Here is a 17,855-nt window from a genome sequence, read left to right on the forward strand (position 1 = left end):
TCCCTCAATTAACATCGTTAATAAAAGATACAGTCATTAGAAAATTGTTGTGGGAGCTTGCTATGCGCAACCTGGCTGTCACGCTTTCCATAATACTACAATGGCTGCACCTCAAAAGTCAGTTCATTGGCTACAAAGCGCTTTAGGATATCCTGTGCTTTTTGTCGAAGGTGTTAAACAGGCAAGGATTGTCCAGCCTTGCCTGCCATCGGGGTCTTTCTCTCTCGCCAAAATTCTATGACCTTGCCGGCTGCATCCCCTCTGGTTGGTCCTGACCAAAGCAGGACTGGAAAATCTCAGCCATTAATTCAGGCCTATCTTTGAATGAACAAATGGAATACAATAGATTGCCTTCTCCAAGACATTTTGTGGTATTACATTTGCTGAGACCATAAGATCATAAGACATCTGAGCAGTAGGCCATCTGGCCCATCAACACTGCCCCATCAGTCAATGAGATCATGTCTGCTCTGATATGGTAATCCTTAACCCAACTTTCCCATCTTATCCTCATAACCCTTGATTTGCTTACTGATTAAAAGTCTGTCGATCTCAGCCTTGAATATACTTAATGACCTAGTCTCTACAGCCCTCTGTGGTAAAGAATTCCGCAGATTCACTACCCTCTGAGAGAAGAAATTCCTACTCATCTATCTTAAATGAGCGACCCCTTACTCTGAAATTATGTCCATTGGCCCAAGACTCTCCCACAAGGGGAAACAACCTCTTGGCATCTACCCTGTTAAGCTCCCCGGAAATCCTAAATGTCTTAATTCTTCTAAATGCCAGTGAGCACGGGCCCAAACTACTCAACCTCCCATCAAAAGAAAATCCCTCCATATCCGGGACCAAACTCATGAACCTTCTCTGAACTGCCCCTAATGCCAGTATATCTTTCCTTAGATAAGGGAACCAAAACTATTCACGGTATTCCAGAGCTGAATAAGAGGACAATAATTTACACTTTGTTTTTGAAATGAGTATGACTATTCAACTGATGCTGTTTACCAAATGAACGAGTTATAGCGAATCATGTGAGGCTGCCTTTTCTTGGAACAATGACCCATCTGATGCCATGTTCTGTAAAAGGAGACCATCCGGATCCCTGGGTTGTATCCAATATTCCATGCTGCTAGTTGCCAGTTTGGAAGCCGTCCAACAGAAATAATTTCAGTCATTGTGCCACAATGGATCTCATGAGGTGAAAGTTGATGCTGTTATTTGAATAGCAGGTGCTCAGATTTCCAAACTGTGAAATTGTGAAGATCATCAAATTATTAAAACTGTTCCACAGTGAGGATTTTTAAAAATAAATTTGATCATTGATTCTTTTTTGCATATTTCTCAGCTTTGTTTGGGATTGTAAAAAATGCAAATTTAAAGGGTGTGTGGAAAGGACTGGGGAAACGGAGTTCAATGAGATGGTAAAGGCAGGATAGATGGGATTTAGCAGCTGCGTTTGGCGCGGGTGCAAACCCTGTCATGGCCGCTAAATCGTGTGAGAGGCCGGAAACGGAATTTGCGCCGGTGAGATTTCCAATCGCGATCTTCTCGGGCCCTCCACGATGACGAGATTAGCTTCACGCCCAGAAAGGGCATGAATTTGAATCCATTAACATGTACTCATTGTGGTTAACTTTGCATCCTTACCCCTCATCGAATCTTCCCATTGCTGCCTCACGGAACCAAGGACTCAGGTGCGATCACCGCCCCGGGACACTGTCCGTTTGGAGTTTGCACATTCTCCCCGTATCTGCGTGGGTCTCACCCCCACAACTCAAAGATATGCAGGGTAGATGAATTGGCCACGCTAAATTGCCCCTTAATTGGAAAAAAGACAATTGGGTACTCTCATTTTTTTTTAATCTTCCCATCCACGAGACGTGACGTCAAGCTAATGCAAATTATTACTGTCCTTTAAAAATGGGAACCATGCCTCATGATCTTCGAGAGGGAGGAAGCAGTTGAGCCCTACTGTCTCCACTCAGCACCAGGGGGTCTAAGTGGACAGAGTCCACTGGCCAACTCGGAGAAGGTAGAGGGGTGGGGGACTCGGGTGTGTCCGAGGGGACAGGGAGCTGTAGTTTATGTGGGTGGTCCTAAAAGCTGCTGTCTGTTGTTTAAATTGCTTATAGGGCTGTGTTAGTCTGTTGTCTGTGGCATGGGGAGTATGGGGTCGGTGTGGCTGTGGGCCACATGATGTGTGGTTGGGCTGTGATGAGAGTCAAGAAGCTGGGCCTAATGAGCTGGGTAGATGGACACAAAGCGAACACAACGTGATGTGCAGCTGCAGGGTGGGGAGGAGTACAAACTCTGGAATGGCTGCTCAGGAGCCATAGGTGCTGAGAGGCATGACAGCAATGTGATCTCGTAATTATGCAGGCTGAGTAGGAAGGGTGCCTATTAGCTTTGCCCCTCCCTGAAGCACAAAACAATTGTGTCGTCCACCCCATTCCTGAGACATGCTCATCAAACTAATTGACCATCAAGAATTAGCTGCCCACAGACTCAAAGTCAAGGAATGGGATGTATACTCAGGGTTCAGGGGCTCAATGCTTGGTTGCACGGGATCAAGAGGCACTGGGCTCACTTCTGTGCCAGATTACAACACCAGCCAAACATGATCCATGATCCCCAAGGTGGACCTCACTGTCCAGTAGACCATGGGCATTAGGGATTTGTGAGCATATAAACCTTCTGTCAGAAACCCCAGTGTTAAAGAGCATAAGGGAGGGAAGAACCAGACAGGAGGTCAAACGCGGGTCTAGGCAGGCGACGACGTGGGCCGGGGCCTGTTAAGGAGATGGGAGGGTATCTGAGCTGTGAGGGAATGGTCTCTGCCAGATAAGGTCTGGGTTGGCTGCTTCCAGGTGCAGGAGGTGAATGGGTGATGATGTTATCCGGCGGCGACACCAACCTGATTCTCTTTTTCTCTCTCATCCCTCGCATGAAGCCAGTGGAGCCAGTGGAGCCAGTGGAGCTAATAATTCGCCTGATTACAGCATTGGAGGAGCACAGATTCCGGCAGCAACTGGACGACAGTGCACAGAGAAGATCCAGCAGCAGGAGATTAGGGGGTCGCAGGTACGCTCAGGGGCCGAAGGCTGCACCAAACATGCAGGGGACACGAAGGTGCAGCAGGAGACCAAGGGCTTGCAGGACTCTTGTCTCTTTCATGGAAACTGTACGATGTCTGTGCCACAAACTTGTGGACATGGCATCAGGTGGCTGTGAGGCCATCCGTTCATTGTGGCCGTTAAAGTCACTGCAGCCATCTACCTTTATGCTACGGGGTACTTCCAGGGCTCCCCGTGTGACCTGTGTGGCATATCGCAGGCATCCACCCACAAGATGCACTTCACGCTAGAGCTGTTATACATTTCGACCTGGACTGGCAGGACAAGTGGGTTACTGGCTATGGCATCGTAGCTGGTCTGCTACAAGTGCAGCGGGCAATCGTGAAAATACAGACCTTTCACCTCACAAAAGGATGTGTCAATGTGCTGGTTAGAATCTTGCATGGGGAATGTAATGAAGGTTGAGAAGACCAAAGTTTACAAGAGTGCATTTGAGTTTTGGCAAAGGAACTGAGAATAAGACACAGGGCAATAAATGTTGTCTGACCGTTTCCTGGGATTTGTGCATGAACCTAAGTAGAAGAAGCAAAAATATTCAGCTTCAGAGCAAAGATGAACTTGGGGGATTTGAGAATGCAGATCTTGTTACACTGGGACCTTGGGTGAAAAGGAACCCACACAAAAAATATATATTTAATTTATCACACCATTTAAATTTCACAACACACCTTAAAAGCATGATGAATTATAGAATGCAGTGAGCCAAAGAACAAAGAACAAAGAACAAAGAAAAGTACAGCACAGGAACAGGCCCTATGGCCCTCCAAGCCTGTGCCGATCATGCTGCCCGTCTAAAGTAAAATCTACACTTCCTGGTTCCGTAGCGCTCTGTTCCCATCCTATTCATGTATTTGTCAAGATGCCCCTTAAATGTCACTATCGTCCCTGCTTCCACCACCTCCTCCAGCAGTGAGTTCCAGGCACCCACTACCCTCTGTGTAAAACATTTATCTTGTCCATCTCCTCTAAACCTTGCCCCTCGCACCTTAAACCTATGCCCCTAGTAATTGACCCCTCTACTCTGGGAAAAAGTCTCTGACTATCCACTCTGTCTATGCCCCTCATAATTTTGTAGACCTCTATCAGGTCGCCCCTCAACCTCCGTTGTTCCAGTGAGAACAAACCGACTGTATTCAACCGCTCTTCATAGCTAATGCCATCCATACTAGGCAACATCCTGGTGAATCTCTTCTGCACCCTCTCTAAAGCCTCCATATCCTTCTGGTAGTGTGGCGACCAGAATTGAACACTATACTCCAAGTGTGGCCTAACTAAGGTTCTATACAGCTGCAACATGACTTGCCAATTCTTATACTCAATGCCCCAGCCAATGAAGGCAAGCATGCCGTATGCCTTCTTGACTACCTTCTCCACTTGTGTTGCCCCTTTCAGTGACCTGTGGACCTGTACACCTAGATCTCTCTGACTGTCAATACTCTTGAGGGTTCTACCATTCACTGTATATTCCCGACCTGCATTAGACCTTCCAAAATGCATTACCTCACATTTGTCTGGATTAACCTCCATCTGCCATCTCTCCACCCAAGTCTCCAAACGATCTAAATCCTGCTGTATCCTCTGACAGTCCTCATCGCTATCCTCAATTTACCAACCTTTGTGTCGTCTGCAAACTTACTAATCAGACCAGTTACATTTTCCTCCAAATCATTTATAAATACTACGAACAGCAAAGGTCCCAGCACTGATCCCTGCGGAACACCACTAGTCACAGCACTCCAATCAGAAAAGCACCCTTCCTTTGCTACTCTCTGCCTTCTATGACCTAGGCAGTTTTGAATCCATCTTGTCAGCTCACCCCTGTACACTCAAGGTTCAGAACAAGGTATGAAATGTCTGAGATGGAGCAGAACTCCTAACTTTTAGTTTGCTGTGAACCTGATCCTGTTTCAAATCTTTGGATCACGATTTTATGCACAGCGGATATGTAGGAAGGAGAGCGGCAAGGTCAAACCAGCAACCTGCCAAGGCATTATGAGCTAGCCATTCCTGCTGAATACGCTTTAACGGTTAAAGAATGCACACAAGTTCCAAATTGTCATCAGAAAACTCTCATTTGATGAACTTATGGGTCCCTCTTCTGCTGGGGTCAGGTGTTAAGTTGCAGGTACCTGCAGCATTGGAGGCAGAACTGGCAGAATTGCTGAGGATGGTTCCCTCTGTTCTAATAGTATCATTTCTGGAGAGGTCAGTAGAGGGCAGGGATGATGGATAGGTGGGAGACGGTATGGTGAAAAGGCAGGGTAGATCAAGTGTAGTGGATAAGTGCTGTCCATTTATCATTCTCGTCAAAATGCCGAAAACTCTTTGGATAATATCATCGGACAGGTGAGTGAGGGTATTCAAAATACCCTGAAACTATGTTACCTGGTTTTTCTCATTTGTACAGTGACACAGGGCGGCATGGTGGCGCAGTGGTTAGCATTGCTGCCTCAAGGCGCTGAGGACGCAGGTTCGATCCCGGCCCCAATTTAATTCCCTAGCATCAGCAATTCAGGGAAGTCCCCAATCCTATTGTGATATTCTCCAATGCATTTAAGGCCATGGTGGCAGAGTGGTAATGTAACTGAACTAGTAACTTGGATTGGCACCCTGATGCTCTGTGGACATGGGTTCAAATCCTTCCAAGGCAGCGGGTGGAGTTTAAATTCAATTGATAAATCTGAAATATAAAGCTGGTTTATAGTCTACCATGAAACTGTCATCAATTGTTGTAAAAGCCCATAAGGATGGTGGCACAGTGGTTAGCACTGCTTCCTCACAGTGCCAGGGACCAGGGGACAAATCTGGCTTTGGGTGACTGTCTGTGTGGAGTTTGCACGTTCTCCCCGTGTCTGCATGAGTTTCCTCCGGATGCTCTGGTTCCTTCCCTCTATCCAAAAATGTTCAGGTTAGGTGGATAGACTGTGCTAAATCATTCCTTTGTGTCCAAAGATGTGCAGGCTAGGTGGGGTTACATGGTTGGGGCGGGGGATTGGGCCTAGGTAAGGTGCTCTTTCAGAGGGCCAGTGCAGACTTGATGAGCTGAATGGCCTCCTTCTGCACTGCAGAGATTCAATGGATCTCTACAGATGTCCTTTGGAGACGGAATCTATTATCCTTAACTGGTCTGGCCAACATGAGACTCCAAACACACAGCACTGTGGGTGACTCTTAACTGCCCTCTGAAATGGCCTAACAATTAAGTCACTCAGTGCAAGCGCAATTAGGTAAAAGCAAATTACTGCGGATGCTGGAATCTGAAACGAAAGAGAAAATGCTGGAAAATCTCAGTAGGTCTGGCAGCATCTGTAGGGAAAGAAAAGAGCTAATGTTTCGAGCCCAATGACTCTTTGTCAAAGCAAGGGCAATTAGGGATGGGCAATAAATACTGGCCCTCCCTGTGACACCCGCATTTCATGAAGGTATAAGCAGGCATTTTACTAAGCTCTAATAAATTGTTTGTCCAGGTTTCTACCCTGTTTTAGAAGCATTTCTAAAACCAGTAAACATCTATTCCCATGTTCCAGTATGAATGTAGGGAGCAGGTCATACCTCAAGGTATATGATTGCATGGAATTCCTTTGAAGATATCTGAGAGAAACAAATTCACTGTAAACTCTTAAATGTCTTAAAAAAAATTTCCATAAGTAAACGCTGCCATTTTTCCTTGATAAATCAGACAGTCTTGATGGATGAAATCCAGAAGAATCTTTGCAATTTGCAAATTATCATTCAAGCTTCGTTCTTTATTTTCAGCATTGATCATGAGGTACAGCTGAAGTAGGACAAAGTGTCCTTTCCATTTAGTCAGTGATGGTACAATCCCCTATCCTCATGATCATTCAGCAAGTAAATCATTCCAGCACGTGATGTAACAGGAAGTGTTTAAAACTGCATTCAGTGCAATCATCACTGTGTGCTGTTGTCCTGATGTTAAACTTATCTTACTTTCCATTAGAAATGGCTCACATTATTTTTGGAACAAACAACTTATATATCTCAGTTTATTTCTCATTTGTAATTGCATCCCTATGTATGTGTTGATCAAGTGAATAACAATAATATCTCCCAAATTAATATTATCAGTGATTGAAGTTAGGGGATATTCTGTTCTCTACTATTTATAAAATCTGCCGTGGCTGATTTTTCCTCTTGGTCCTACTGTCGTAGAAGTTTAATTGACTATTTATTCTGTTGTATATTAGAGGTCTGATGTTACCATATTTCAAGTTGTATATTTTTCTTAATAAAATACTATTGTAATTTCTAATTCAATAATTCACTCTGCAACATTTAAGGAATAATAGAGACAGAGCAATTACATTAAAACCTTTTATATTATCATTATTCACTTGTAACTTCATTCAGAAATCTAAATCTAATAATTATCATGGCCGGAATTCTCCGGGAAGAGAGAATCCCGCCGGCAGTGAATGGCGTGCCGCTGAGAAACACGCGGCTGAGAGACCGGAGAATCCAACCCCAGCTGTACCTTTTAAATGTGTCTTTATTTAGCTAATCTACTAATGCCTCAGTTTTAAAACGCTCATCTTTGGGTTCAAATCCCTCAATGGAATCATCTCTCTTTCACTCTGCAATCTCCCCAGCCCAACAATTTTGGACTCTTCTGTATCACATCCCCCACCTCCCCCACCCCAACATTTCTTTTGTCCACCGCTCGTGGCTTTGGCTTCAGCCACATGGACACTAATCTAAGGAATTCCCTGCCTTTCTTTCTCCACCTCTCTCTCCTCCTTTTAGACCCTCCCTACAATCGATCATTTTGCCAAAGATGTTTGTCACCTTTCTTAATAACCTCCTCATTGGCCCAGTGTCAACTTTTGTTTGGTTGCCTTCTTGTGAAGCACCCTGGGATGTTAGCCTACATTATGGTTGCTATATACATGTAAATAATTGGTTGTTACTTAGCAGAGCTACAGGAAGCATTTTTTCCCCCTGAAATATCACCACATAGATTAAGGCAGGTATCTTCTGACTATAACGGACGGGATTCTCTCAGCCGTGGCCGGGTTGGAGTATCCCCGCGACCGGCGCAAATTGTGCCACACTGCCCCGATGCCGGCACGCGATTCTCCGCAGAGCAGAGAATTGCCGCCATTGGCGCCGCGTGGTTGGCGCGGCACCGGTCCGGGGTCGCTCCATGCGGCCCACCTCGCCAATTCTCAGCCTGGGATGGGCCGAGCAGCCGTCATAAAAAAGCCGAGTCCTGCCGGCGCCGTCCATACCTGCTCTCAGCCGGCGGGAACTGGCCATGGAAGGGTCGGGGGGCGGCCTGTGGTGGAGAGGGGGTGTCCGACCCCGGAAGGGGCCTCCAATGTGGCCAGGCCCGTGATCGGGACCCACCGATCGGTGGGCTGGCCTCTTTGGCTGGGGACCTCCTTTCTTCCACGCCGGCCCCTGTAGCCCTGCGCCATGTTGCGTCGGGGCTAGCGCGTTGAAGGTAGCCACTGCGCATTGGCGCCGGTGCCACTGCACGTTGGCGCCTGGTCTCCGCTGCGCCCAGTTGACGCCGGGGCCAGAATTCCTGAGGGTTGACGCCGTCGAGAAATGCGGCACCGTTTTCAACGGCGTCAACACATCGCCTCAGGATCACAGAATCCCGCTCAATATCCTTTATAATTTTAGAACATTGAAACTTAAATTAATCTTTCTTCCCGTCCTCTTGAGCTCAATGCCTGGTTTTGCTTCCACACATACCGGCAAGACCTCAGTCATCAAGCAGATGTAGCTCTTGCTTTTAAACTGTGAGCCTAGCCAATGAGAATCAACAGAGCTGTCTGGACAATGATTGAGTGAAAAGAAGGCGAAAGTAACAGTCCAGCTGATATTATATTGACATAGCCCTGGAATTTAACCCAAGAACCCTGGTCCATGCACCCTAAATTCTCCCCCAATTTCTTCTATTAATGATCTAGCCTGTCAGTAATAAGCTTATTGGACAGTAAGTGTATCAAGGACAAGAAGAAATGGTTTATAAAATCAATTATAGGTGGATAGATAACACACAAATGCAATGTAAGTAGGATGCAGGTTCTCCTGTGTGATGACCTCAGCTAACACCAACAAAATGAAATCCTGAATGGGGTAAGAGTGGGGCAGCACAGTGCCTAGCACAGCTGCCTCACAATGCCAGGGACCTGGGTTCAATTTCGGCTTTGGTTGGCTCTCTGTGAGGAGTTCTCCCCGTATCTACGTGGGTTTCCTCCGCGTGCTCCGGTTTCTTCCCATAGTCAAAAAATGTGCAGGTTAGGTGGATTGGCCATGATAAATTGCCCCTCACTGTCCAAAGGTTGGATGGGGTTACTGGGATAAACTGGGGGATTGGGCCTAGGTAGCATAGTCTTATGCACTCTCTGAATGCACTCTCTGAAAGGGTGCTGGAAGAAGATTTTTGTTTCTTTGTTCTTTCATGGGGTATGGACACCACTGGCAGCTAACATTTACTGCACATTCCTAATTGCCCTTGAACTGTGAGGCCATTTCAGAGGTGCAGTTAAGAGTCAACTGCATTGTTATGGGTCTGGAGTCACATGTGGGCCAGACCCGGTAAGGATAGCAGATTTCCTTCCCATTTAAAAAAAAATTCAGAGTACCCAATTCATTTTTTCCAATTAAGGGGCAATTTAGCGTGGCCAATCCACCTACCCTACACATCTTTGGGTGTGGGGGTGAAACATACGCAAACACGGGGAGAATGTGCAAACTCCACACGGACAGTGACCCAGAGCCGGGATCGAACCTGGGACCTCAGCACCGTGAGGCAGCAGTGCTAACCACTGCGTCACCGTGCTGCCCAAAGGTTTCCTTCCCTGAGGGTGAACCAGATGTGGGCTTTTTTATGACAATGGCTTCATGGTCACCGGCGTTCAAAAGGCATCTCGACAAATACATGGATAGGACGGGTATAGAGGGATACGGCACAAGGAAGTGCTGAGGGTTTTGGCCAAGGGTGGTATCATGACCGGTACAGGCTTGGAGGGCCAAAGAGCCTGTTCCTGTGATGTATTGTTCTTTGTTCTATTACTGAGATAAATATTTCCATTCCAGATTAATACAGGACTTGAATTTAAATTCCGCCAGCTGTCTTGTCCCTGGATAATTAGCCTGGTTCTCCGGATTACTAGACCAGTGACATTACCAATATGCCACCATCTTACCAATTCATGTAGTAACTTTGTAAAAGGGACTTGGATGCATACTTGAAAAATAAAATATTGCACCATCGTTTGATGCTGCAAGATTCAATGATTCTAACCTTCTGACTGAGCTGGATTATACACATGGAGAGGCAGAGTGGACAAAAACACAAAAATTATTAACAACAATTAGAAAGAAAGCTCCACAGACTACAATTCTACCGTGATCTCTTCAGGTCAAATGTGTTCACGTACTCCAGTATCTATGGCCTGATATAAACAAAATGCCACTCCCAAAACCTTTTGTAATAAGTTTATAAAATGCACACAGGTGATCATGCTGCCCCATTTCCACCTTTTGTTTTGCTATAATTACACCTGTCCCCATATTTGTAATGTGTATGCTTTCGCGCATTGTTGTTAGACGGGTTAAACTTTGGCTCCATTCAAACAGCCTTGCAGTCTGTGTTGTTCTTACACAGCCAGCGTGGCTGCTATAACTGACTGAAACACCCCTGAGTCAGGGAAAAGAATTGATATGAGCTCCTGCTGATGATCATTATCCGGTCACACTTATTGGAAGTGCCCTGAGTGTAGATGTCAATAAAAGAGGATTTAACATGATTCTAATATCCTTGAGTTAATTACAATGAGGAGCAGATAATGGCTGTTTGAGTGAGATACTGAGGCATGGGAAAGCGCTCATCAAATGCAGCAAAGAGCCAATCAACACCATTGAGTCCAAAGCGATAGGGAGAAAGCTTATCATGAAAAACAATCATTCTAAACAAATTTTAATCTCTCGAAAGTTACCATTAGTTTTGATTGATACTCAAATAGAAAATTAGAATATTAAAATATGGGCGCGGTTTTTCAACCTCGTTACAGCTGACTCCGTGTCGGATGCGACAAGGTGAGTCGCAGGAGAGGCCTAAATAGGGCTTTGCGCTAGGCGCAAAACCTCGCACAAATCACCTGATGCGCGGCGCCATTAGGCCCATTTAAATATCACAAAGCCGTATTCACCTGGCGCCTGAGGGACAGTGGCCGTGTGGCCTCAGCCGGGTGCCAAACTGGTTTTCACAATCGTGGATGAGGCGGGATGGCACCTCGAGGGAGGGGGGGTCAGAGTCCATTAGAGCACTTGGGTGGTCGGTACCAGTGCAGGGTACTACCATGGCACTCCATCTGGCACCCGGTTACCTTGGTACTGCCAGTATGGCACGTTAGTAGTGCCACCCAGGTACCCTGGCAGTGTCAGGTTTGCACTGCCAGGGTGTGCAGGTAGCACTACCAGGATGCCAGGGGCACTTCCATGCTGTCATGATAGCAGCGCAAAGGTGCCCAGGTGCCAGGTTGACATTGCCAAGGGTCGGGGTCTGGGGGGTCCATGCCAATGAAAGGGGAAGTGAAGGTTTGAGGGGGCCACCCAAAGATGTGGGGGCTGAAGGGAGGGGGTCCTGAAAGCAGCTGGGTGGAGGGTGGATCCTGATAGGGTGGGGTGTAGAGATTGGGGCAGCCTTTCAAAATAGCACTCCAAACTGCGAGGAGTCGGTCTGGCTGGCAGGCTCTGCTCCCCCTGCCGGAAAAATTTCAAAGTGTGGCCTCACCAGGGGCTGGTTTAACACAGGGCTAAATCGCTGGCTTTTAAAGCAGGCCAGCAGCACGGTTCAATTCCCGTACCAGCCTCCCTGAACAGGCGCCGGAATGTGGCGACTAGGGGCTTTACACAGTAACTTCATTTGAAGCCTACTTGTGACAATAAGTGATTTTCATTTCATTTCGACAGGGAGAAACCCCCAAGGCCCAAAAAAAGGCCAAGTCCCATTGCATCGCGGTATCAATGTCGACATTGCAGCCGTCGCCAAACATCTCGCCAAACATGCCCAAAGCCAGACTTTGAATTTTTTCTGGTGATTTGCACTCTACAATCATAAACATTTTGCTTCCAGATTAGCAATTTTAATTAATTTTTAAAGAAACCTGTTAATGAAAATGGAAAACCATGCATTGTGATTTCAGCATAAACTCTTGGGTCTCCGAATATCCATAATCGTACAAAAATCTCCCCTGAATGGTTGGTTAGGTACATCAATGTATTACGAGTGATGCGTAATGGCCTTTAATGTTTGTTGGAAGCAAGATAAATAGCTTTGTTTATGTGCAAGCTTTTGGAAACATTATCTCATAAGTATGTCTACTATGTACTGTAGCAGTGAAATTAAAGTAGCGATGACACCAGTGTTATTTAGATCAACATGCACTTCAGAGTATCTCCCTGGATTTAAGTGTTTCTAACAACTTGCATAAATACTTCTTAGCAAATGATAGTTGATTTCTAAGAAAAATTTAAGGACGTGTTCATTTGCAATACTTGAATGATGAGGCTCTGAACAAGTTTGGAAAGAAGGAGCAAAACAAGATACTGAAAAAAAAAACTTTAACATTTACAACCGAAAAGAAAGATTTTCATTTGGGTAGTGCTTGTTATGGCCACCAGTCACCCTCAAAGAGCATCGCGACCAAATAAATATTTTTCTTTGACTTGTAGCTGCTGTTGTAACATTGGAAATATGGCAACCAAACTGCACACATCAAACTCCCATAAAAGGGCAATAACAAACTCTGTTATCATCATTGTGCGTCTTAGCTGTGATAGTCGTGGTCCTGGATTTACAGATATGCTGGAGGCAAGGCAGTTTGTAAACGGGCGCGATTCTCCGCACCCGCGGAAAATCGCAAAGTCGGCCGTGAAAATGGCCGACTTTGCCGACGGCCCGACACGGCCCCGTTCCCGAGGTATTCACGCCCGGGAAATGGGCTAGGAACGGGGCCGCGGCAATTACGTGCCAGATGACGTTGGAACGCGGCGACGCCACGAACACGCCCACGTGATGCCGCCCGACGTCGTAAAAAGGCGCGGGCGAGCACAGCAACGGGAGGCCAGAGATGTCGGAGCCACGGAGGGCAGCGCCGAGGTTCACAGAGGCTGACGTCGAGACGCTGCTCGATGAAGTTGAGCAGAGGAGGGGCATCATCTGCCCGAGAAGAGGGCATTGCCACCCTGCAAGCGTGGTGCGCCAGGCCTGGCGAGAGGTGACTGCTGCCGTGAGTGCTGTGGGGCAGACCCCTCGCTCTGGGGAGCAGTGCCGCAAAAAGCTGCACGACCTCACCAGGGCTGCCAGGGTAAGTGCCAAGAGGGTGCCCCCGGGTTACAAACATCCCTCCCCCCCCTTTACTTAATCACCCACCTCCCCCCCTGGCACGGGGGGTGGAGGGGGATTGGGGCAGAGTGAGTGGAGGGTGGTTCACTAAGTAGTCACAGACCCAGCGCTCTGGCCCCCCTGGAGAGATGCAATGGTCTTGTTACAACTTGACCCCCAACCTGTGCCAGTATCTGAACGGCCTGCTGATACCTGATGTATTGTAATGATCTACCTATGCCCCCCCCCCCTCCAACAGGACAAGACCGCTCCCAACAACCGCGAGCGGAACAAGACTGGAGGGGGTTCGTCCATTCTACACCCCCTCACCACGTTCGAGCAGAGGGCACTGGACCTTGTTGGGGGATCTGCCACCCGGGAGGTCGCGCAATGCGAGGTTGGCGGAGCTGCACCAAGTGAAGCAGCCCTGCATGACAAACACCCCCCCCTCCCCCATCCTCTGTCCCTTCACACACCCTGCCCACTGGGACACCTCCCCCATCCTCTGTCCCTTCACACTCTGCCCACTGGGACACCTCCCCCATCCTCTGTCCCTTCACACCCTGCCCACTGGGACACCTTCCCCATCCTCTGTCCCTTCACACCCTTCCCACTGGGACACCTCCCCCATCCTCTGTCCCTTCACACTCTGCCCACTGGGACACCTCCCCCATCCTCTGTCCCTTCACACACCCTGCCCACTGGCACACCTCCCCCATCCTCTGTCCCTTCACACACCCTGCCCACTGGCACACCTCCCCCATCCTCTGTCCCTTCACACCCTGCCCACTGGGACATCTCCCCCATCCTCTGTCCCTTCACACTCTGCCCACTGGGACACCTCCCCCATCCTCTGTCCCTTCACACTCTGCCCACTGGGACACCTCCCCCATCCTCTGTCCCTTCACACCCTGCCCACTGGGACACCTCCCCCATCCTCTGTCGCTTCACACGCTGCCCACTGGGACACCTCCCCCATCCTCTGTCCCTTCACACCCTGCCCACTGGGACACCTCCCCCATCCTCTGTCCCTTCACACTCTGCCCACTGGGACACCTCCCCATCCTCTGTCCCTTCACACCCTGCCCACTGGGACACCTCCCCCATCCTCTGTCCCTTCACACCCTGCCCAATGGGACACCTCCCCCATCCTCTGTTGCTTCACACCCTGCCCACTGGGACACCTCCCCCATCCTCTGTCCCTTCACACTCTGCCCACTGGGACACCTCCCCATCCTTTGTCCCTTCACACTCTGCCCATTGGGACTGTCCAGCGCCCGGCCGAGTGTCTCTAAATAACCCGTTTCATTCTCTTCCCTAGGACGTGATGCCGTACGACCAGGGCCGTCTGCCTCCAGGCAGAGACAGGCATCTGCCCCCACCGCACCCAGGGCCGCACGACAGAGGGTGCCCGATCAGCGGGGAGTCCCATCCTCCCCCACCGAATCTGTGGAGCAGGACGCCCAGAGGGTGGCGATAGAGAGAGAGAAACAAATGGCCTGCGAACGCCCTGTGGCCTCTCAGTGGGCCGATGAAATTGAGGAGTCGTGCACCCAAGACGACCTCGAGCTTGCGGCACAGCTATCTCCCACACCATCCACCATCCCAGAGACACTCACCCCGGTTGGGCTATTTAGTGATGAGGGTCCTGGGTCACAGTCTAGGTCGCACATCACAGCTGAGCAGGTACAGCAGGTGGAGGTTGGAGCAGCTGAGGGCCCAGACTGGCGGAGGGCAGGCTAGGCCTAGCATCCAGCTGGCTCCCAGACGTTTTCCGAGTTCCTGGAGTTACTCAACCCACCCGCACAGCCGATGCATCAAGAAACCCAGGGACACAATGACGGGATGAGGGCTGTCTTCCAGACTCTGCAGACGCAGTTAGAGGAGTCGAACCGCGTCCAGGAGCAGGGAGTGGTGCCACTCATGGCAGCAACCCAGGCCGACACCGCACGGGTGACATCCGCGGTGGAGGCAATGGGTCAGGTTCTGCAAGGCGTTGGGCTTAATGTGCACGGGTCATCCTCGGCCCTGGACAGGGTTGCCCTCTCACAGGCAGCAATGCGCCAGAGCCAACACGACATTGCCGGCGTGCTGCGGGCCTTGGCCGAGTCTCAGCAGGTCATGGCCCAGTCGCAGCACGCCATGGCACAATCACAGCAGTCGATGGCACAGTCCCAGCAGTCAGTTGCGGAGAGCATCAACCGCCTGACACACGTGCTGGATGGCGTTGTGAACTCACAGGTTGAGATCGCACAATCCCTGGCGGGAATGTCTAACTCCCTGGACTCCGTCTCTGCAAACCTTTGGATCCTGGTGGAGACCGTTGCAGGCCTCCAGGACTGGCAGCGCCAGGTGTCGGTGGCGCGACGGGGCACCTCCCCGCTCGCACCTCTGTCCCACAGTGAGGCCCGGGGGCCACCGGGCTCCCCGAGGGAGGAGGAGGTTTCGAGGCCCGTCCCATTAACTCCATCACGGGACGTCCCGGAATTCTCGGCCTCCCCCCTGTCCTATCCCTGGTGCATCGGGTGGACAGCAGGCAGAGCAGAGTGGCACAACACCACCTGAGACGCCCGCAGAGCAGCCTGGCCCATCAAGGCCGGGTCGCCCCAGGAAACACTTGCCGAAGAAGAAACAAGTCGAAGGGGGCAACTCGCAGCAGGTCCTCCTCCACTCCTGCTGTATCATCTGGGGAATCACTGAGACGAAGTGGTAGGGCCCGTAAGGCAACAAAGAGAGACACCGAATAAGTTGGCACGGGTGAAGGGCACAGTGTAGTTGTAAGGGCTAGGGCATCTGTAAATTATTGTTAACATTAAACGCACTGCTTCAACTTACTTGTAATACCGTGTGATTGTTCCACAGCCACAGGGAATCATGATGGTGACCGAGTGTTGCTGGGGTTGACGAGCGGTGAAACTTGGATGCGGGTGTGTAGTCCCCACCCCCCACCCCCCCCCCCCCCCAAAGCTACCCCACGCGGGCACGTGATGGAGTGTCCGTGACGAACTCAGCGGCCACCAAGGTGGATGGTTCAGCTATTGGCATGGGTCAGACTCTCTCTAACGATTCTGAGCTCACAGCTCATCGCAGAGCGGGCTGTCATCATTCCACATGGCACTGATCACACCCGCTGACACAGCCATCAATGTTGTGCCATACCATTGTGCCGCAGTGGTAAGGGTGATGTCGAAGTGGAGCAGTGTACACGGAGAGACGGTGTGGGGGGGGGCGTTGGGGGGTGGTGGTCGTGGGAGTTGTGTGCTGACCGTCTGCGCGACTGGCGATGCAGGTGGTGGTTTGGTGTTCAGCGGGGACATTGCATGCGACGCGTGAACCGTGCTGCCACCAAGGCGTCGCGTGCCCGCCATCCTCGCCGGGTCCGTCGTGCCGCCTCCTGGGCATCACCAGCACCTGGGTCGTGTCTGCCTGCTGCGCCCGCTACTCCGCCAGCCTCCTCCTCCTCCACCTCCCCCTCCTCCCTCTCCTCCTCCTCCTCCTCCTCCTCCTCCTCCTCTGTGCTGGCACCACTGCCACTGGCTTCTCCCTCCGCCTCCTGCAGCAGGGCATCTCCCCTCTGCATCGCGATGTTGTGCAGCACACAGCAGACCACAACAATGCGAGCGACCCTGTCGGGCTGGTACTGCAGGGCCCCTCCGGAGCGGTCCAGGCACCTGAATCTCATCTTCAGGAGGCCAAGGCAGCGCTCCACCACACCCCTGGTTGCAGCATGGGCCTCGTTGTATCGGGTTTCCGCATTGGTCTGAGGCCTCCGTATAGGCATCATCAGCCAAGACCTCAGCGGATAACCCCTGTCACCTAGCAACCAGCCCCTCAGCCGAGGGGGGGGGACGTCCCTCAAACATCGCAGGGATGTATGACTACGCCAGTATGTAGGAGTCATGCACACTCCCTGGGAATCTTGCACAGACGTTCATGAACCTCATGTGGGGGTCTCATACCACCTGGATATTCATGGAGTATGACCCCCTCCTGTTTGTGAAGACCTCCCTGTCCCCTGCAGGTGGGCGCATGGGGACGTGAACACAATCGATTGCACCCTGCACCATCGGTATCCCGGCCACGCTGGCAAATCCACGAGCTCGTGAATCTTGACTTGCTCGGTCCTCGGGAAAGGTGACGTAGCGATCGGCGATGGCATAGAGGGCGTCGGTCACATCACGGATGCACCTGTGCACCGATGACTGGGAGATTCCGGAGAGGTTCCCGCTCAGAGACTGGAAGGAGCCGGTCGCATAGAAGTTAAGAGCGACCGTCACCCTGATGGCAACCGGGGTCGCGTGTCCTCCCCCCGTTCCACGTGGGGCGAGGTGCGCCATAAGGTGACAGATATGTGTCAC

Source organism: Scyliorhinus canicula, chromosome 12, assembly GCF_902713615.1.
Source record: "Scyliorhinus canicula chromosome 12, sScyCan1.1, whole genome shotgun sequence".
Classification (NCBI taxonomy): domain Eukaryota; kingdom Metazoa; phylum Chordata; class Chondrichthyes; order Carcharhiniformes; family Scyliorhinidae; genus Scyliorhinus; species Scyliorhinus canicula.